This window comes from Chiloscyllium plagiosum, unplaced genomic scaffold (genome assembly GCF_037043375.1).
Source record: "Chiloscyllium plagiosum isolate Xiang-an unplaced genomic scaffold, Cpla_swu_hap1 HiC_scaffold_39, whole genome shotgun sequence".
Lineage (NCBI taxonomy): Eukaryota > Metazoa > Chordata > Chondrichthyes > Orectolobiformes > Hemiscylliidae > Chiloscyllium > Chiloscyllium plagiosum.
Window position 1 is genome coordinate 98,889,528 of NW_028270177.1, and position 21,710 is coordinate 98,911,237.

Sequence of the window (21,710 nt, forward strand, 5' to 3'; positions counted from 1 at the left end):
TCCTGCTCGTCAGTGATTTAAAGAAAACCAAATGGATGCGATGTCATTCTGCAGCCTCTCTGTCGATTCCTCCGTTTCAGTTCCAACGTGGTTAGATCTCGGGGCGCTATCAAAGCACAGGTCCAGAGGTTCTCTGAGAGTGTAATTTCTTTCATTGCTGTTGCTAATTGAATGAGCCACTAACGTGCGAACTGCTCCAAAACATGATTCAGGACCTCTGGTAACAACTCACGCACGTTGAATACCGACAGACCGCTTCCAAATGATGTCCTTCATAGACGACTTTGGGGGTACATTTGACAGACAGACTAGTTCAGGAATCCGCGGTGCGCTGTGACACCAGCGCATCAGCTTCTTCCCTGTCTTGGAAACGGGCCGCCTGCGCAAGCAATGCAAATGCGGTACTGCTTTTCGTGGAAGGATCAGAACGCGATAATTACACTCTCAAACAGAATGGCATATGATCAGAACCAGGTTGGAGAAAAACTTTACAATACTTTGCACAGTAATTAAATGGAGTTGCATTACATTTCACTACGAGAGCAGATTTGTTCAAGCAAATTCGAAGGCAGGTTTGCAGATGGGAAAGCAAGCAAGAAAACTCCGCTCCTGTCCATGTAAAATGCTGCAGTTGAAGAACAAAGCAGTTTCTGCTCAGTTTCGAACTGGGGACCTTTCGCGCGTAAGTCGAACGTGATGACCACTACTCCACAGAAACAAGGCGCAGTCGCCACCGCTAAAGCTCAGTGTCACCCAGCACTGAAAGTTGAAGCCATTTTACCTTTCACCTTTCTGTTTCTAATCGCTCGTTGTTTAATGGGACTTCTTTAATTTTGGCTATGCGGTGAGCATGGACGAGATACACCGAAGTATCTGTTTCCACGCGGTGTGCGCCAATAACATTGTGTTGCTTACACCGGCTGTAAAGGATTACTTTTTAGCGGAGCTTGCCGTCGCAGTCTGTGGCACAATCATTTAGTCTGTTCGAATGCTCACGGGAAAGGTAGCGTTGTAAGACACTGCAGAAACGAACGACTTCCTTACTTTTGCTCCGACTGACCATACTCCGGGAAATCTTCCCAGATTCTCAGTTGAGGATTTCTGCAGCTGGAAGTTACCTCAGAAACCCTGTTAATTCGTAATGTATTGAGCGAATCGCAAAACAGAAAGCATTTAACACGGAACACAAACAAAACTGGCAAACCAAATGCATTTTCAGACACAGCGAGCGTGAATGCAAAATGTGAGACAGGCCGGGGGCATGAGTCATAAAGTAATCTCACAATTAACAACAGGGCAATTCCAAACTGCTCTTTCAAACATACTGGAGCATGAGTGCACCACCACTTCCCAGACAATGCTGAAAAGAGAGAAAGAAAGAACACAATAAGAATGGGCCATAAAAAAGTGAATTTCACCAATCACAGACTCGATTAGATTACCTTTCCCTTCCGATGTCCGCAGGACGGAAATAAAGGAAATGGGAGAAATTCAATAACATGTGACATCGCAATTCATTGGAACGATTTTCCCATTGGCCATAAAACAAAATAACGACGAGTCGTGCCACCGCAGGACTTTGTTTCACAACAGCAATGAAATCACAGTCGACATTCGGTTCCAGTAAACGCTCAACTTGCCTGGGACAGCAGAGCTGTTTGCGATTTTCCACGCAGGAGGCGAACACGATCATGACAGCACAGACACCGGAAAAGTTGGGACTTTGCCACACCACAGTTAATTGCCCGGGAAGCAAACCCAATTTTCTTCGGTTTTAAACAGAAATGCAGCAGGAGTCGAAACAGCATTTTAACAAGCTGCGTCGTTGGAAACGATCAGCAGAAATGGCAGCGGTGGGATTCGAACCCACGCCTCTGTCGAGACTGGAGCCTTAATCCAGCGCCTTAGACCGCTAGGCCACACTACCAGCCAGCCGCGCTGCCCCATTTTCTTGCACTTCCAATTGTGCTCCTGCATAACAACCGATGCAAAGCCACGTGAAAAGGGTTCCATGGTCCCTCTCCGACTCGCACAACTGCTGGGATGTGCCCGTCTACAATATCAATTTCGCAGCAGATAATGATAACCCATCAATCCAGACAACTATCAATGGTAAGCTGATCTTTTCAACTATCTTTTCATCAATCCAGACAACTATCAATGGTAACTACAAACGTATCTGTGAGCGCGTGAGAACATACGATCAGTTATGATTTGGTCAAATTACCATGAGCTGCTTGACATTACTGCAATTTCGATTCTTGCTTTGCTAAATGATTTCACCCTTTGATCGAAACAGGACAACTTTCACGTTTACACGGAACATGAAACACACCGGACTACAGGGAAAATGCACAAAGCTGAACAGGCCGTGTTCCACATCATACCGCGCAGCATAGTTACAGTCACTTTGTCTGTTTTGCAGAATAAGAGTCCCAAAGAATGTTCTCCACCCTAAAACCGGAGGTAGCATTACAATCCGTGAACGACAGATCACATTGTGAGGATGCTCTGACCTCGGAGCCAGTTCGAGATGCCACTTTCCTTGCCTTTTTGCCTTACCCGTGCAATTTGCTGCAGAGATGTTCATTCCTGGACGTGAGCCACATGGATACCAACTGAGTTGGAAACCTGTGTGGGATTCGAAGAGAAGCGACTCAATAAATTTTGCTAAACTCCACGGTGCTTATTAGAAATGCAGTTTCTGTTCACATCAATCTAAAAGGCAGTTTCTGAACATAGTAACAGAAGTCAAAAGGTAATTAGCTCACCCCACCCCCACTCCGGAAGAGGTGCTAACTGCCCTTGAGTGCTTTTTTGTTCTCGATGTGAAGAGCTCTCACGCCTGAGTCACCTTCACACGTCTCTGGTTGCTGAGTGAATCACAAAGAAGGAATTTCACCAGAGCTGCAACTGCCTCACTTCCCCACTCGCCCTCCCAGTTTACATTTTCCTGCTCGTCAGTGATTTAAAGAAAACCAAATGGATGCGATGTCATTCTGCAGCCTCTCTGTCGATTCCTCCGTTTCAGTTCCAACGTGGTTAGATCTCGGGGCGCTATCAAAGCACAGGTCCAGAGGTTCTCTGAGAGTGTAATTTCTTTCATTGCTGTTGCTAATTGAATGAGCCACTAACGTGCGAACTGCTCCAAAACATGATTCAGGACCTCTGGTAACAACTCACGCACGTTGAATACCGACAGACCGCTTCCAAATGATGTCCTTCATAGACGACTTTGGGGGTACATTTGACAGACAGACTAGTTCAGGAATCCGCGGTGCGCTGTGACACCAGCGCATCAGCTTCTTCCCTGTCTTGGAAACGGGCCGCCTGCGCAAGCAATGCAAATGCGGTACTGCTTTTCGTGGAAGGATCAGAACGCGATAATTACACTCTCAAACAGAATGGCATATGATCAGAACCAGGTTGGAGAAAAACTTTACAATACTTTGCACAGTAATTAAATGGAGTTGCATTACATTTCACTACGAGAGCAGATTTGTTCAAGCAAATTCGAAGGCAGGTTTGCAGATGGGAAAGCAAGCAAGAAAACTCCGCTCCTGTCCATGTAAAATGCTGCAGTTGAAGAACAAAGCAGTTTCTGCCCAGTTTCGAACTGGGGACCTTTCGCGCGAAAGTCGAACGTGATGACCACTACACCACAGAAACAAGGCGCAGTCACCACCGCTAACGCTCAGTGTCACCCAGCACTGAAAGTTGAAGCCATTTTACCTTTCACCTTTCTGTTTCTAATCGCTCGTTGTTTAATGGGACTTCTTTAATTTTGGCTATGTGGTGAGCATGGACGAGATACACCGAAGTATCTGTTTCCACGCGGTGTGCGCCAATAACATTGTGTTGCTTACACCGGCTGTAAAGGATTACTTTTTAGCGGAGCTTGCCGTCGCAGTCTGTGGCACAATCATTTAGTCTGTTCGACTGCTCACGGGAAAGGTAGCGTTGTAAGACACTGCAGAAACGAACGACTTCCTTACTTTTGCTCCGACTGACCATACTCCGGGAAATCTTCCCAGATTCTCAGTTGAGGATTTCTGCAGCTGGAAGTTACCTCAGAAACCCTGTTAATTCGTAATGTATTGAGCGAATCGCAAAACAGAAAGCATTTAACACGGAACACAAACAAAACTGGCAAACCAAATGCATTTTCAGACACAGCGAGCGTGAATGCAAAATGTGAGACAGGCCGGGGGCATGAGTCATAAAGTAATCTCACAACTAACAACAGGGCAATTCCAAACTGCTCTTTCAAACATACTGGAGCCTGAGTGCACCACCACTTCCCAGACAATGCTGAAAAGAGAGAAAGAAAGAACACAATAAGAATGGGCCATAAAAAAGTGAATTTCACCAATCACAGACTCGATTAGATTACCTTTCCTTTCCGATGTCCGCAGGACGGAAATAAAGGAAATGGGAGAAATTCAATAACATGTGACATCGCAATTCATTGGAACGATTTTCCCATTGGCCATAAAACAAAATAACGACGAGTCGTGCCACCGCAGGACTTTGTTTCACAACAGCAATGAAATCACAGTCGACATTCGGTTCCAGTAAACGCTCAACTTGCCTGGGACAGCAGAGCTGTTTGCGATTTTCCACGCAGGAGGCGAACACGATCATGACAGCACAGACACCGGAAAAGTTGGGACTTTGCCACACCACAGTTAATTGCCCGGGAAGCAAACCCAATTTTCTTCGGTTTTAAACAGAAATGCAGCAGGAGTCGAAACAGCATTTTAACAAGCTGCGTCGTTGGAAACGATCAGCAGAAATGGCAGCGGTGGGATTCGAACCCACGCCTCTGTCGAGACTGGAGCCTTAATCCAGCGCCTTAGACCGCTCGGCCACACTACCAGCCAGCCGCGCTGCCCCATTTTCTTGCACTTCCAATTGTGCTCCTGCATAACAACCGATGCAAAGCCACGTGAAAAGGGTTCCATGGTCCCTCTCCGACTCGCACAACTGCTGGGATGTGCCCGTCTACAATATCAATTTCGCAGCAGATAATGATAACCCATCAATCCAGACAACTATCAATGGTAAGCTGATCTTTTCAACTATCTTTTCATCAATCCAGACAACTATCAATGGTAACTACAAACGTATCTGTGAGCGCGTGAGAACATACGATCAGTTATGATTTGGTCAAATTACCATGAGCTGCTTGACATTACTGCAATTTCGATTCTTGCTTTGCTAAATGATTTCACCCTTTGATCGAAACAGGACAACTTTCACGTTTACACGGAACATGAAACACACCGGACTACAGGGAAAATGCACAAAGCTGAACAGGCCGTGTTCCACATCATACCGCGCAGCATAGTTACAGTCACTTTGTCTGTTTTGCAGAATAAGAGTCCCAAAGAATGTTCTCCACCCTAAAACCGGAGGTAGCATTACAATCCGTGAACGACAGATCACATTGTGAGGATGCTCTGACCTCGGAGCCAGTTCGAGATGCCACTTTCCTTGCCTTTTTGCCTTACCCGTGCAATTTGCTGCAGAGATGTTCATTCCTGGACGTGAGCCACATGGATACCAACTGAGTTGGAAACCTGTGTGGGATTCGAAGAGAAGCGACTCAATAAATTTTGCTAAACTCCACGGTACTTATTAGAAATGCAGTTTCTGTTCACATCAATCTAAAAGGCAGTTTCTGAACATAGTAACAGAAGTCAAAAGGTAATTAGCTCATCCCACCCCCACTCCGGAAGAGGTGCTAACTGCCCTTGAGTGCTTTTTTGTTCTCGATGTGAAGAGCTCTCACGCCTGAGTCACCTTCACACGTCTCTGGTTGCTGAGTGAATCACAAAGAAGGAATTTCACCAGAGCTGCAACTGCCTCACTTCCCCACTCGCCCTCCCAGTTTACATTTTCCTGCTCGTCAGTGATTTAAAGAAAACCAAATGGATGCGATGTCATTCTGCAGCCTCTCTGTCGATTCCTCCGTTTCAGTTCCAACGTGGTTAGATCTCGGGGCGCTATCAAAGCACAGGTCCAGAGGTTCTCTGAGAGTGTAATTTCTTTCATTGCTGTTGCTAATTGAATGAGCCACTAACGTGCGAACTGCTCCAAAACATGATTCAGGACCTCTGGTAACAACTCACGCACGTTGAATACCGACAGACCGCTTCCAAATGATGTCCTTCATAGACGACTTTGGGGGTACATTTGACAGACAGACTAGTTCAGGAATCCGCGGTGCGCTGTGACACCAGCGCATCAGCTTCTTCCCTGTCTTGGAAACGGGCCGCCTGCGCAAGCAATGCAAATGCGGTACTGCTTTTCGTGGAAGGATCAGAACGCGATAATTACACTCTCAAACAGAATGGCATATGATCAGAACCAGGTTGGAGAAAAACTTTACAATACTTTGCACAGTAATTAAATGGAGTTGCATTACATTTCACTACGAGAGCAGATTTGTTCAAGCAAATTCGAAGGCAGGTTTGCAGATGGGAAAGCAAGCAAGAAAACTCCGCTCCTGTCCATGTAAAATGCTGCAGTTGAAGAACAAAGCAGTTTCTGCTCAGTTTCGAACTGGGGACCTTTCGCGCGTAAGTCGAACGTGATGACCACTACTCCACAGAAACAAGGCGCAGTCGCCACCGCTAAAGCTCAGTGTCACCCAGCACTGAAAGTTGAAGCCATTTTACCTTTCACCTTTCTGTTTCTAATCGCTCGTTGTTTAATGGGACTTCTTTAATTTTGGCTATGCGGTGAGCATGGACGAGATACACCGAAGTATCTGTTTCCACGCGGTGTGCGCCAATAACATTGTGTTGCTTACACCGGCTGTAAAGGATTACTTTTTAGCGGAGCTTGCCGTCGCAGTCTGTGGCACAATCATTTAGTCTGTTCGAATGCTCACGGGAAAGGTAGCGTTGTAAGACACTGCAGAAACGAACGACTTCCTTACTTTTGCTCCGACTGACCATACTCCGGGAAATCTTCCCAGATTCTCAGTTGAGGATTTCTGCAGCTGGAAGTTACCTCAGAAACCCTGTTAATTCGTAATGTATTGAGCGAATCGCAAAACAGAAAGCATTTAACACGGAACACAAACAAAACTGGCAAAACAAATGCATTTTCAGACACAGCGAGCGTGAATGCAAAATGTGAGACAGGCCGGGGGCATGAGTCATAAAGTAATCTCACAATTAACAACAGGGCAATTCCAAACTGCTCTTTCAAACATACTGGAGCATGAGTGCACCACCACTTCCCAGACAATGCTGAAAAGAGAGAAAGAAAGAACACAATAAGAATGGGCCATAAAAAAGTGAATTTCACCAATCACAGACTCGATTAGATTACCTTTCCCTTCCGATGTCCGCAGGACGGAAATAAAGGAAATGGGAGAAATTCAATAACATGTGACATCGCAATTCATTGGAACGATTTTCCCATTGGCCATAAAACAAAATAACGACGAGTCGTGCCACCGCAGGACTTTGTTTCACAACAGCAATGAAATCACAGTCGACATTCGGTTCCAGTAAACGCTCAACTTGCCTGGGACAGCAGAGCTGTTTGCGATTTTCCACGCAGGAGGCGAACACGATCATGACAGCACAGACACCGGAAAAGTTGGGACTTTGCCACACCACAGTTAATTGCCCGGGAAGCAAACCCAATTTTCTTCGGTTTTAAACAGAAATGCAGCAGGAGTCGAAACAGCATTTTAACAAGCTGCGTCGTTGGAAACGATCAGCAGAAATGGCAGCGGTGGGATTCGAACCCACGCCTCTGTCGAGACTGGAGCCTTAATCCAGCGCCTTAGACCGCTCGGCCACACTACCAGCCAGCCGCGCTACCCCATTTTCTTGCACTTCCAATTGTGCTCCTGCATAACAACCGATGCAAAGCCACGTGAAAAGGGTTCCATGGTCCCTCTCCGACTCGCACAACTGCTGGGATGTGCCCGTCTACAATATCAATTTCGCAGCAGATAATGATAACCCATCAATCCAGACAACTATCAATGGTAAGCTGATCTTTTCAACTATCTTTTCATCAATCCAGACAACTATCAATGGTAACTACAAACGTATCTGTGAGCGCGTGAGAACATACGATCAGTTATGATTTGGTCAAATTACCATGAGCTGCTTGACATTACTGCAATTTCGATTCTTGCTTTGCTAAATGATTTCACCCTTTGATCGAAACAGGACAACTTTCACGTTTACACGGAACATGAAACACACCGGACTACAGGGAAAATGCACAAAGCTGAACAGGCCGTGTTCCACATCATACCGCGCAGCATAGTTACAGTCACTTTGTCTGTTTTGCAGAATAAGAGTCCCAAAGAATGTTCTCCACCCTAAAACCGGAGGTAGCATTACAATCCGTGAACGACAGATCACATTGTGAGGATGCTCTGACCTCGGAGCCAGTTCGAGATGCCACTTTCCTTGCCTTTTTGCCTTACCCGTGCAATTTGCTGCAGAGATGTTCATTCCTGGACGTGAGCCACATGGATACCAACTGAGTTGGAAACCTGTGTGGGATTCGAAGAGAAGCGACTCAATAAATTTTGCTAAACTCCACGGTGCTTATTAGAAATGCAGTTTCTGTTCACATCAATCTAAAAGGCAGTTTCTGAACATAGTAACAGAAGTCAAAAGGTAATTAGCTCACCCCACCCCCACTCCGGAAGAGGTGCTAACTGCCCTTGAGTGCTTTTTTGTTCTCGATGTGAAGAGCTCTCACGCCTGAGTCACCTTCACACGTCTCTGGTTGCTGAGTGAATCACAAAGAAGGAATTTCACCAGAGCTGCAACTGCCTCACTTCCCCACTCGCCCTCCCAGTTTACATTTTCCTGCTCGTCAGTGATTTAAAGAAAACCAAATGGATGCGATGTCATTCTGCAGCCTCTCTGTCGATTCCTCCGTTTCAGTTCCAACGTGGTTAGATCTCGGGGCGCTATCAAAGCACAGGTCCAGAGGTTCTCTGAGAGTGTAATTTCTTTCATTGCTGTTGCTAATTGAATGAGCCACTAACGTGCGAACTGCTCCAAAACATGATTCAGGACCTCTGGTAACAACTCACGCACGTTGAATACCGACAGACCGCTTCCAAATGATGTCCTTCATAGACGACTTTGGGGGTACATTTGACAGACAGACTAGTTCAGGAATCCGCGGTGCGCTGTGACACCAGCGCATCAGCTTCTTCCCTGTCTTGGAAACGGGCCGCCTGCGCAAGCAATGCAAATGCGGTACTGCTTTTCGTGGAAGGATCAGAACGCGATAATTACACTCTCAAACAGAATGGCATATGATCAGAACCAGGTTGGAGAAAAACTTTACAATACTTTGCACAGTAATTAAATGGAGTTGCATTACATTTCACTACGAGAGCAGATTTGTTCAAGCAAATTCGAAGGCAGGTTTGCAGATGGGAAAGCAAGCAAGAAAACTCCGCTCCTGTCCATGTAAAATGCTGCAGTTGAAGAACAAAGCAGTTTCTGCTCAGTTTCGAACTGGGGACCTTTCGCGCGTAAGTCGAACGTGATGACCACTACTCCACAGAAACAAGGCGCAGTCGCCACCGCTAAAGCTCAGTGTCACCCAGCACTGAAAGTTGAAGCCATTTTACCTTTCACCTTTCTGTTTCTAATCGCTCGTTGTTTAATGGGACTTCTTTAATTTTGGCTATGCGGTGAGCATGGACGAGATACACCGAAGTATCTGTTTCCACGCGGTGTGCGCCAATAACATTGTGTTGCTTACACCGGCTGTAAAGGATTACTTTTTAGCGGAGCTTGCCGTCGCAGTCTGTGGCACAATCATTTAGTCTGTTCGAATGCTCACGGGAAAGGTAGCGTTGTAAGACACTGCAGAAACGAACGACTTCCTTACTTTTGCTCCGACTGACCATACTCCGGGAAATCTTCCCAGATTCTCAGTTGAGGATTTCTGCAGCTGGAAGTTACCTCAGAAACCCTGTTAATTCGTAATGTATTGAGCGAATCGCAAAACAGAAAGCATTTAACACGGAACACAAACAAAACTGGCAAAACAAATGCATTTTCAGACACAGCGAGCGTGAATGCAAAATGTGAGACAGGCCGGGGGCATGAGTCATAAAGTAATCTCACAATTAACAACAGGGCAATTCCAAACTGCTCTTTCAAACATACTGGAGCATGAGTGCACCACCACTTCCCAGACAATGCTGAAAAGAGAGAAAGAAAGAACACAATAAGAATGGGCCATAAAAAAGTGAATTTCACCAATCACAGACTCGATTAGATTACCTTTCCCTTCCGATGTCCGCAGGACGGAAATAAAGGAAATGGGAGAAATTCAATAACATGTGACATCGCAATTCATTGGAACGATTTTCCCATTGGCCATAAAACAAAATAACGACGAGTCGTGCCACCGCAGGACTTTGTTTCACAACAGCAATGAAATCACAGTCGACATTCGGTTCCAGTAAACGCTCAACTTGCCTGGGACAGCAGAGCTGTTTGCGATTTTCCACGCAGGAGGCGAACACGATCATGACAGCACAGACACCGGAAAAGTTGGGACTTTGCCACACCACAGTTAATTGCCCGGGAAGCAAACCCAATTTTCTTCGGTTTTAAACAGAAATGCAGCAGGAGTCGAAACAGCATTTTAACAAGCTGCGTCGTTGGAAACGATCAGCAGAAATGGCAGCGGTGGGATTCGAACCCACGCCTCTGTCGAGACTGGAGCCTTAATCCAGCGCCTTAGACCGCTCGGCCACACTACCAGCCAGCCGCGCTGCCCCATTTTCTTGCACTTCCAATTGTGCTCCTGCATAACAACCGATGCAAAGCCACGTGAAAAGGGTTCCATGGTCCCTCTCCGACTCGCACAACTGCTGGGATGTGCCCGTCTACAATATCAATTTCGCAGCAGATAATGATAACCCATCAATCCAGACAACTATCAATGGTAAGCTGATCTTTTCAACTATCTTTTCATCAATCCAGACAACTATCAATGGTAACTACAAACGTATCTGTGAGCGCGTGAGAACATACGATCAGTTATGATTTGGTCAAATTACCATGAGCTGCTTGACATTACTGCAATTTCGATTCTTGCTTTGCTAAATGATTTCACCCTTTGATCGAAACAGGACAACTTTCACGTTTACACGGAACATGAAACACACCGGACTACAGGGAAAATGCACAAAGCTGAACAGGCCGTGTTCCACATCATACCGCGCAGCATAGTTACAGTCACTTTGTCTGTTTTGCAGAATAAGAGTCCCAAAGAATGTTCTCCACCCTAAAACCGGAGGTAGCATTACAATCCGTGAACGACAGATCACATTGTGAGGATGCTCTGACCTCGGAGCCAGTTCGAGATGCCACTTTCCTTGCCTTTTTGCCTTACCCGTGCAATTTGCTGCAGAGATGTTCATTCCTGGACGTGAGCCACATGGATACCAACTGAGTTGGAAACCTGTGTGGGATTCGAAGAGAAGCGACTCAATAAATTTTGCTAAACTCCACGGTGCTTATTAGAAATGCAGTTTCTGTTCACATCAATCTAAAAGGCAGTTTCTGAACATAGTAACAGAAGTCAAAAGGTAATTAGCTCACCCCACCCCCACTCCGGAAGAGGTGCTAACTGCCCTTGAGTGCTTTTTTGTTCTCGATGTGAAGAGCTCTCACGCCTGAGTCACCTTCACACGTCTCTGGTTGCTGAGTGAATCACAAAGAAGGAATTTCACCAGAGCTGCAACTGCCTCACTTCCCCACTCGCCCTCCCAGTTTACATTTTCCTGCTCGTCAGTGATTTAAAGAAAACCAAATGGATGCGATGTCATTCTGCAGCCTCTCTGTCGATTCCTCCGTTTCAGTTCCAACGTGGTTAGATCTCGGGGCGCTATCAAAGCACAGGTCCAGAGGTTCTCTGAGAGTGTAATTTCTTTCATTGCTGTTGCTAATTGAATGAGCCACTAACGTGCGAACTGCTCCAAAACATGATTCAGGACCTCTGGTAACAACTCACGCACGTTGAATACCGACAGACCGCTTCCAAATGATGTCCTTCATAGACGACTTTGGGGGTACATTTGACAGACAGACTAGTTCAGGAATCCGCGGTGCGCTGTGACACCAGCGCATCAGCTTCTTCCCTGTCTTGGAAACGGGCCGCCTGCGCAAGCAATGCAAATGCGGTACTGCTTTTCGTGGAAGGATCAGAACGCGATAATTACACTCTCAAACAGAATGGCATATGATCAGAACCAGGTTGGAGAAAAACTTTACAATACTTTGCACAGTAATTAAATGGAGTTGCATTACATTTCACTACGAGAGCAGATTTGTTCAAGCAAATTCGAAGGCAGGTTTGCAGATGGGAAAGCAAGCAAGAAAACTCCGCTCCTGTCCATGTAAAATGCTGCAGTTGAAGAACAAAGCAGTTTCTGCCCAGTTTCGAACTGGGGACCTTTCGCGCGAAAGTCGAACGTGATGACCACTACACCACAGAAACAAGGCGCAGGCACCACCGCTAACGCTCAGTGTCACCCAGCACTGAAAGTTGAAGCCATTTTACCTTTCACCTTTCTGTTTCTAATCGCTCGTTGTTTAATGGGACTTCTTTAATTTTGGCTATGTGGTGAGCATGGACGAGATACACCGAAGTATCTGTTTCCACGCGGTGTGCGCCAATAACATTGTGTTGCTTACACCGGCTGTAAAGGATTACTTTTTAGCGGAGCTTGCCGTCGCAGTCTGTGGCACAATCATTTAGTCTGTTCGACTGCTCACGGGAAAGGTAGCGTTGTAAGACACTGCAGAAACGAACGACTTCCTTACTTTTGCTCCGACTGACCATACTCCGGGAAATCTTCCCAGATTCTCAGTTGAGGATTTCTGCAGCTGGAAGTTACCTCAGAAAACCTGTTAATTCGTAATGTATTGAGCGAATCGCAAAACAGAAAGCATTTAACACGGAACACAAACAAAACTGGCAAACCAAATGCATTTTCAGACACAGCGAGCGTGAATGCAAAATGTGAGACAGGCCGGGGGCATGAGTCATAAAGTAATCTCACAACTAACAACAGGGCAATTCCAAACTGCTCTTTCAAACATACTGGAGCCTGAGTGCACCACCACTTCCCAGACAATGCTGAAAAGAGAGAAAGAAAGAACACAATAAGAATGGGCCATAAAAAAGTGAATTTCACCAATCACAGACTCGATTAGATTACCTTTCCCTTCCGATGTCCGCAGGACGGAAATAAAGGAAATGGGAGAAATTCAATAACATGTGACATCGCAATTCATTGGAACGATTTTCCCATTGGCCATAAAACAAAATAACGACGAGTCGTGCCACCGCAGGACTTTGTTTCACAACAGCAATGAAATCACAGTCGACATTCGGTTCCAGTAAACGCTCAACTTGCCTGGGACAGCAGAGCTGTTTGCGATTTTCCACGCAGGAGGCGAACACGATCATGACAGCACAGACACCGGAAAAGTTGGGACTTTGCCACACCACAGTTAATTGCCCGGGAAGCAAACCCAATTTTCTTCGGTTTTAAACAGAAATGCAGCAGGAGTCGAAACAGCATTTTAACAAGCTGCGTCGTTGGAAACGATCAGCAGAAATGGCAGCGGTGGGATTCGAACCCACGCCTCTGTCGAGACTGGAGCCTTAATCCAGCGCCTTAGACCGCTCGGCCACACTACCAGCCAGCCGCGCTGCCCCATTTTCTTGCACTTCCAATTGTGCTCCTGCATAACAACCGATGCAAAGCCACGTGAAAAGGGTTCCATGGTCCCTCTCCGACTCGCACAACTGCTGGGATGTGCCCGTCTACAATATCAATTTCGCAGCAGATAATGATAACCCATCAATCCAGACAACTATCAATGGTAAGCTGATCTTTTCAACTATCTTTTCATCAATCCAGACAACTATCAATGGTAACTACAAACGTATCTGTGAGCGCGTGAGAACATACGATCAGTTATGATTTGGTCAAATTACCATGAGCTGCTTGACATTACTGCAATTTCGATTCTTGCTTTGCTAAATGATTTCACCCTTTGATCGAAACAGGACAACTTTCACGTTTACACGGAACATGAAACACACCGGACTACAGGGAAAATGCACAAAGCTGAACAGGCCGTGTTCCACATCATACCGCGCAGCATAGTTACAGTCACTTTGTCTGTTTTGCAGAATAAGAGTCCCAAAGAATGTTCTCCACCCTAAAACCGGAGGTAGCATTACAATCCGTGAACGACAGATCACATTGTGAGGATGCTCTGACCTCGGAGCCAGTTCGAGATGCCACTTTCCTTGCCTTTTTGCCTTACCCGTGCAATTTGCTGCAGAGATGTTCATTCCTGGACGTGAGCCACATGGATACCAACTGAGTTGGAAACCTGTGTGGGATTCGAAGAGAAGCGACTCAATAAATTTTGCTAAACTCCACGGTGCTTATTAGAAATGCAGTTTCTGTTCACATCAATCTAAAAGGCAGTTTCTGAACATAGTAACAGAAGTCAAAAGGTAATTAGCTCACCCCACCCCCACTCCGGAAGAGGTGCTAACTGCCCTTGAGTGCTTTTTTGTTCTCGATGTGAAGAGCTCTCACGCCTGAGTCACCTTCACACGTCTCTGGTTGCTGAGTGAATCACAAAGAAGGAATTTCACCAGAGCTGCAACTGCCTCACTTCCCCACTCGCCCTCCCAGTTTACATTTTCCTGCTCGTCAGTGATTTAAAGAAAACCAAATGGATGCGATGTCATTCTGCAGCCTCTCTGTCGATTCCTCCGTTTCAGTTCCAACGTGGTTAGATCTCGGGGCGCTATCAAAGCACAGGTCCAGAGGTTCTCTGAGAGTGTAATTTCTTTCATTGCTGTTGCTAATTGAATGAGCCACTAACGTGCGAACTGCTCCAAAACATGATTCAGGACCTCTGGTAACAACTCACGCACGTTGAATACCGACAGACCGCTTCCAAATGATGTCCTTCATAGACGACTTTGGGGGTACATTTGACAGACAGACTAGTTCAGGAATCCGCGGTGCGCTGTGACACCAGCGCATCAGCTTCTTCCCTGTCTTGGAAACGGGCCGCCTGCGCAAGCAATGCAAATGCGGTACTGCTTTTCGTGGAAGGATCAGAACGCGATAATTACACTCTCAAACAGAATGGCATATGATCAGAACCAGGTTGGAGAAAAACTTTACAATACTTTGCACAGTAATTAAATGGAGTTGCATTACATTTCACTACGAGAGCAGATTTGTTCAAGCAAATTCGAAGGCAGGTTTGCAGATGGGAAAGCAAGCAAGAAAACTCCGCTCCTGTCCATGTAAAATGCTGCAGTTGAAGAACAAAGCAGTATCTGCTCAGTTTCGAACTGGGGACCGTTCGCGCGAAAGTCGAACGTGATGACCACTACACCACAGAAACAAGGCGCAGTCACCGCCGCTAAAGCTCAGTGTCACCCAGCACTGAAAGTTGAAGCCATTTTACCTTTCACCTTTCTGTTTCTAATCGCTCGTTGTTTAATGGGACTTCTTTAATTTTGGCTATGTGGTGAGCATGGACGAGATACACCGAAGTATCTGTTTCCACGCGGTGTGCGCCAATAACATTGTGTTGCTTACACCGGCTGTAAAGGATTACTTTTTAGCGGAGCTTGCCGTCGCAGTCTGTGGCACAATCATTTAGTCTGTTCGACTGCTCACGGGAAAGGTAGCGTTGTAAGACACTGCAGAAACGAACGACTTCCTTACTTTTGCTCCGACTGACCATACTCCGGGAAATCTTCCCAGATTCTCAGTTGAGGATTTCTGCAGCTGGAAGTTACCTCAGAAACCCTGTTAATTCGTAATGTATTGAGCGAATCGCAAAACAGAAAGCATTTAACACGGAACACAAACAAAACTGGCAAACCAAATGCATTTTCAGACACAGCGAGCGTGAATGCAAAATGTGAGACAGGCCGGGGGCATGAGTCATAAAGTAATCTCACAACTAACAACAGGGCAATTCCAAACTGCTCTTTCAAACATACTGGAGCCTGAGTGCACCACCACTTCCCAGACAATGCTGAAAAGAGAGAAAGAAAGAACACAATAAGAATGGGCCATAAAAAAGTGAATTTCACCAATCACAGACTCGATTAGATTACCTTTCCCTTCCGATGTCCGCAGGACGGAAATAAAGGAAATGGGAGAAATTCAATAACATGTGACATCGCAATTCATTGGAACGATTTTCCCATTGGCCATAAAACAAAATAACGACGAGTCGTGCCACCGCAGGACTTTGTTTCACAACAGCAATGAAATCACAGTCGACATTCGGTTCCAGTAAACGCTCAACTTGCCTGGGACAGCAGAGCTGTTTGCGATTTTCCACGCAGGAGGCGAACACGATCATGACAGCACAGACACCGGAAAAGTTGGGACTTTGCCACACCACAGTTAATTGCCCGGGAAGCAAACCCAATTTTCTTCGGTTTTAAACAGAAATGCAGCAGGAGTCGAAACAGCATTTTAACAAGCTGCGTCGTTGGAAACGATCAGCAGAAATGGCAGCGGTGGGATTCGAACCCACGCCTCTGTCGAGACTGGAGCCTTAATCCAGCGCCTTAGACCGCTCGGCCACACTACCAGCCAGCCGCGCTGCCCCATTTTCTTGCACTTCCAATTGTGCTCCTGCATAACAACCGATGCAAAGCCACGTGAAAAGGGTTCCATGGTCCCTCTCCGACTCGCACAACTGCTGGGATGTGCCCGTCTACAATATCAATTTCGCAGCAGATAATGATAACCCATCAATCCAGACAACTATCAATGGTAAGCTGATCTTTTCAACTATCTTTTCATCAATCCAGACAACTATCAATGGTAACTACAAACGTATCTGTGAGCGCGTGAGAACATACGATCAGTTATGATTTGGTCAAATTACCATGAGCTGCTTGACATTACTGCAATTTCGATTCTTGCTTTGCTAAATGATTTCACCCTTTGATCGAAACAGGACAACTTTCACGTTTACACGGAACATGAAACACACCGGACTACAGGGAAAATGCACAAAGCTGAACAGGCCGTGTTCCACATCATACCGCGCAGCATAGTTACAGTCACTTTGTCTGTTTTGCAGAATAAGAGTCCCAAAGAATGTTCTCCACCCTAAAACCGGAGGTAGCATTACAATCCGTGAACGACAGATCACATTGTGAGGATGCTCTGACCTCGGAGCCAGTTCGAGATGCCACTTTCCTTGCCTTTTTGCCTTACCCGTGCAATTTGCTGCAGAGATGTTCATTCCTGGACGTGAGCCACATGGATACCAACTGAGTTGGAAACCTGTGTGGGATTCGAAGAGAAGCGACTCAATAAATTTTGCTAAACTCCACGGTGCTTATTAGAAATGCAGTTTCTGTTCACATCAATCTAAAAGGCAGTTTCTGAACATAGTAACAGAAGTCAAAAGGTAATTAGCTCACCCCACCCCCACTCCGGAAGAGGTGCTAACTGCCCTTGAGTGCTTTTTTGTTCTCGATGTGAAGAGCTCTCACGCCTGAGTCACCTTCACACGTCTCTGGTTGCTGAGTGAATCACAAAGAAGGAATTTCACCAGAGCTGCAACTGCCTCACTTCCCCACTCGCCCTCCCAGTTTACATTTTCCTGCTCGTCAGTGATTTAAAGAAAACCAAATGGATGCGATGTCATTCTGCAGCCTCTCTGTCGATTCCTCCGTTTCAGTTCCAACGTGGTTAGATCTCGGGGCGCTATCAAAGCACAGGTCCAGAGGTTCTCTGAGAGTGTAATTTCTTTCATTGCTGTTGCTAATTGAATGAGCCACTAACGTGCGAACTGCTCCAAAACATGATTCAGGACCTCTGGTAACAACTCACGCACGTTGAATACCGACAGACCGCTTCCAAATGATGTCCTTCATAGACGACTTTGGGGGTACATTTGACAGACAGACTAGTTCAGGAATCCGCGGTGCGCTGTGACACCAGCGCATCAGCTTCTTCCCTGTCTTGGAAACGGGCCGCCTGCGCAAGCAATGCAAATACGGTACTGCTTTTCGTGGAAGGATCAGAACGCGACAATTACACTCTCAAACAGAATGGCATATGATCAGAACCAGGTTGGAGAAAAACTTTACAATACTTTGCACAGTAATTAAATGGAGTTGCATTACATTTCACTACGAGAGCAGATTTGTTCAAGCAAATTCGAAGGCAGGTTTGCAGATGGGAAAGCAAGCAAGAAAACTCCGCTCCTGTCCATGTAAAATGCTGCAGTTGAAGAACAAAGCAGTTTCTGCCCAGTTTCGAACTGGGGACATTTCGCGCGAAAGTCGAATGTGATGACCACTACACCACAGAAACAAGGCGCAGTCACCGCCGCTAAAGCTCAGTGTCACCCAGCACTGAAAGTTGAAGCCATTTTACCTTTCACCTTTCTGTTTCTAATCGCTCGTTGTTTAATGGGACTTCTTTAATTTTGGCTATGTGGTGAGCATGGACGAGATACACCGAAGTATCTGTTTCCACGCGGTGTGCGCCAATAACATTGTGTTGCTTACACCGGCTGTAAAGGATTACTTTTTAGCGGAGCTTGCCGTCGCAGTCTGTGGCACAATCATTTAGTCTGTTCGACTGCTCACGGGAAAGGTAGCGTTGTAAGACACTGCAGAAACGAACGACTTCCTTACTTTTGCTCCGACTGACCATACTCCGGGAAATCTTCCCAGATTCTCAGTTGAGGATTTCTGCAGCTGGAAGTTACCTCAGAAACCCTGTTAATTCGTAATGTATTGAGCGAATCGCAAAACAGAAAGCATTTAACACGGAAAACAAACAAAACTGGCAAACCAAATGCATTTTCAGACACAGCGAGCGTGAATGCAAAATGTGAGACAGGCCGGGGGCATGAGTCATAAAGTAATCTCACAACTAACAACAGGGCAATTCCAAACTGCTCTTTCAAACATACTGGAGCCTGAGTGCACCACCACTTCCCAGACAATGCTGAAAAGAGAGAAAGAAAGAACACAATAAGAATGGGCCATAAAAAAGTGAATTTCACCAATCACAGACTCGATTAGATTACCTTTCCCTTCCGATGTCCGCAGGACGGAAATAAAGGAAATGGGAGAAATTCAATAACATGTGACATCGCAATTCATTGGAACGATTTTCCCATTGGCCATAAAACAAAATAACGACGAGTCGTGCCACCGCAGGACTTTGTTTCACAACAGCAATGAAATCACAGTCGACATTCGGTTCCAGTAAACGCTCAACTTGCCTGGGACAGCAGAGCTGTTTGCGATTTTCCACGCAGGAGGCGAACACGATCATGACAGCACAGACACCGGAAAAGTTGGGACTTTGCCACACCACAGTTAATTGCCCGGGAAGCAAACCCAATTTTCTTCGGTTTTAAACAGAAATGCAGCAGGAGTCGAAACAGCATTTTAACAAGCTGCGTCGTTGGAAACGATCAGCAGAAATGGCAGCGGTGGGATTCGAACCCACGCCTCTGTCGAGACTGGAGCCTTAATCCAGCGCCTTAGACCGCTCGGCCACACTACCAGCCAGCCGCGCTGCCCCATTTTCTTGCACTTCCAATTGTGCTCCTGCATAACAACCGATGCAAAGCCACGTGAAAAGGGTTCCATGGTCCCTCTCCGACTCGCACAACTGCTGGGATGTGCCCGTCTACAATATCAATTTCGCAGCAGATAATGATAACCCATCAATCCAGACAACTATCAATGGTAAGCTGATCTTTTCAACTATCTTTTCATCAATCCAGACAACTATCAATGGTAACTACAAACGTATCTGTGAGCGCGTGAGAACATACGATCAGTTATGATTTGGTCAAATTACCATGAGCTGCTTGACATTACTGCAATTTCGATTCTTGCTTTGCTAAATGATTTCACCCTTTGATCGAAACAGGACAACTTTCACGTTTACACGGAACATGAAACACACCGGACTACAGGGAAAATGCACAAAGCTGAACAGGCCGTGTTCCACATCATACCGCGCAGCATAGTTACAGTCACTTTGTCTGTTTTGCAGAATAAGAGTCCCAAAGAATGTTCTCCACCCTAAAACCGGAGGTAGCATTACAATCCGTGAACGACAGATCACATTGTGAGGATGCTCTGACCTCGGAGCCAGTTCGAGATGCCACTTTCCTTGCCTTTTTGCCTTACCCGTGCAATTTGCTGCAGAGATGTTCATTCCTGGACGTGAGCCACATGGATACCAACTGAGTTGGAAACCTGTGTGGGATTCGAAGAGAAGCGACTCAATAAATTTTGCTAAACTCCACGGTGCTTATTAGAAATGCAGTTTCTGTTCACATCAATCTAAAAGGCAGTTTCTGAACATAGTAACAGAAGTCAAAAGGTAATTAGCTCACCCCACCCCCACTCCGGAAGAGGTGCTAACTGCCCTTGAGTGCTTTTTTGTTCTCGATGTGAAGAGCTCTCACGCCTGAGTCACCTTCACACGTCTCTGGTTGCTGAGTGAATCACAAAGAAGGAATTTCACCAGAGCTGCAACTGCCTCACTTCCCCACTCGCCCTCCCAGTTTACATTTTCCTGCTCGTCAGTGATTTAAAGAAAACCAAATGGATGCGATGTCATTCTGCAGCCTCTCTGTCGATTCCTCCGTTTCAGTTCCAACGTGGTTAGATCTCGGGGCGCTATCAAAGCACAGGTCCAGAGGTTCTCTGAGAGTGTAATTTCTTTCATTGCTGTTGCTAATTGAATGAGCCACTAACGTGCGAACTGCTCCAAAACATGATTCAGGACCTCTGGTAACAACTCACGCACGTTGAATACCGACAGACCGCTTCCAAATGATGTCCTTCATAGACGACTTTGGGGGTACATTTGACAGACAGACTAGTTCAGGAATCCGCGGTGCGCTGTGACACCAGCGCATCAGCTTCTTCCCTGTCTTGGAAACGGGCCGCCTGCGCAAGCAATGCAAATACGGTACTGCTTTTCGTGGAAGGATCAGAACGCGATAATTACACTCTCAAACAGAATGGCATATGATCAGAACCAGGTTGGAGAAAAACTTTACAATACTTTGCACAGTAATTAAATGGAGTTGCATTACATTTCACTACGAGAGCAGATTTGTTCAAGCAAATTCGAAGGCAGGTTTGCAGATGGGAAAGCAAGCAAGAAAACTCCGCTCCTGTCCATGTAAAATGCTGCAGTTGAAGAACAAAGCAGTTTCTGCCCAGTTTCGAACTGGGGACATTTCGCGCGAAAGTCGAATGTGATGACCACTACACCACAGAAACAAGGCGCAGTCACCGCCGCTAAAGCTCAGTGTCACCCAGCACTGAAAGTTGAAGCCATTTTACCTTTCACCTTTCTGTTTCTAATCGCTCGTTGTTTAATGGGACTTCTTTAATTTTGGCTATGCGGTGAGCATGGACGAGATACACCGAAGTATCTGTTTCCACGCGGTGTGCGCCAATAACATTGTGTTGCTTACACCGGCTGTAAAGGATTACTTTTTAGCGGAGCTTGCCGTCGCAGTCTGTGGCACAATCATTTAGTCTGTTCGACTGCTCACGGGAAAGGTAGCGTTGTAAGACACTGCAGAAACGAACGACTTCCTTACTTTTGCTCC

At 46.1% G+C, this 21,710-nt stretch overlaps 8 non-coding genes across 8 annotated transcripts; all 8 read right to left on the reverse strand.

Annotated features, from left to right (window-relative positions):
- Nucleotides 1-3,596: 3,596 nt before the first annotated feature.
- On the reverse strand, nt 3,597-3,669 carry trnae-uuc (transfer RNA glutamic acid (anticodon UUC)). The gene has a single exon. It is a non-coding gene; the product is annotated as a tRNA-Glu (tRNA).
- A 1,127-nt stretch (nt 3,670-4,796) lies between these two features.
- trnal-aag (transfer RNA leucine (anticodon AAG)) lies at nt 4,797-4,878 on the reverse strand. Its single transcript has one exon. It is a non-coding gene; the product is annotated as a tRNA-Leu (tRNA).
- Nucleotides 4,879-7,747: 2,869 nt separating this feature from the next.
- On the reverse strand, nt 7,748-7,829 carry trnal-aag (transfer RNA leucine (anticodon AAG)). The gene has a single exon. It is a non-coding gene; the product is annotated as a tRNA-Leu (tRNA).
- A 2,869-nt stretch (nt 7,830-10,698) lies between these two features.
- On the reverse strand, nt 10,699-10,780 carry trnal-aag (transfer RNA leucine (anticodon AAG)). Its single transcript has one exon. It is a non-coding gene; the product is annotated as a tRNA-Leu (tRNA).
- Nucleotides 10,781-12,449: 1,669 nt separating this feature from the next.
- Nucleotides 12,450-12,522, reverse strand: trnae-uuc (transfer RNA glutamic acid (anticodon UUC)). The gene has a single exon. It is a non-coding gene; the product is annotated as a tRNA-Glu (tRNA).
- Nucleotides 12,523-13,649: 1,127 nt separating this feature from the next.
- On the reverse strand, nt 13,650-13,731 carry trnal-aag (transfer RNA leucine (anticodon AAG)). The gene has a single exon. It is a non-coding gene; the product is annotated as a tRNA-Leu (tRNA).
- A 2,869-nt stretch (nt 13,732-16,600) lies between these two features.
- Nucleotides 16,601-16,682, reverse strand: trnal-aag (transfer RNA leucine (anticodon AAG)). The gene has a single exon. It is a non-coding gene; the product is annotated as a tRNA-Leu (tRNA).
- A 2,869-nt stretch (nt 16,683-19,551) lies between these two features.
- On the reverse strand, nt 19,552-19,633 carry trnal-aag (transfer RNA leucine (anticodon AAG)). The gene has a single exon. It is a non-coding gene; the product is annotated as a tRNA-Leu (tRNA).
- Nucleotides 19,634-21,710: the final 2,077 nt, after the last annotated feature.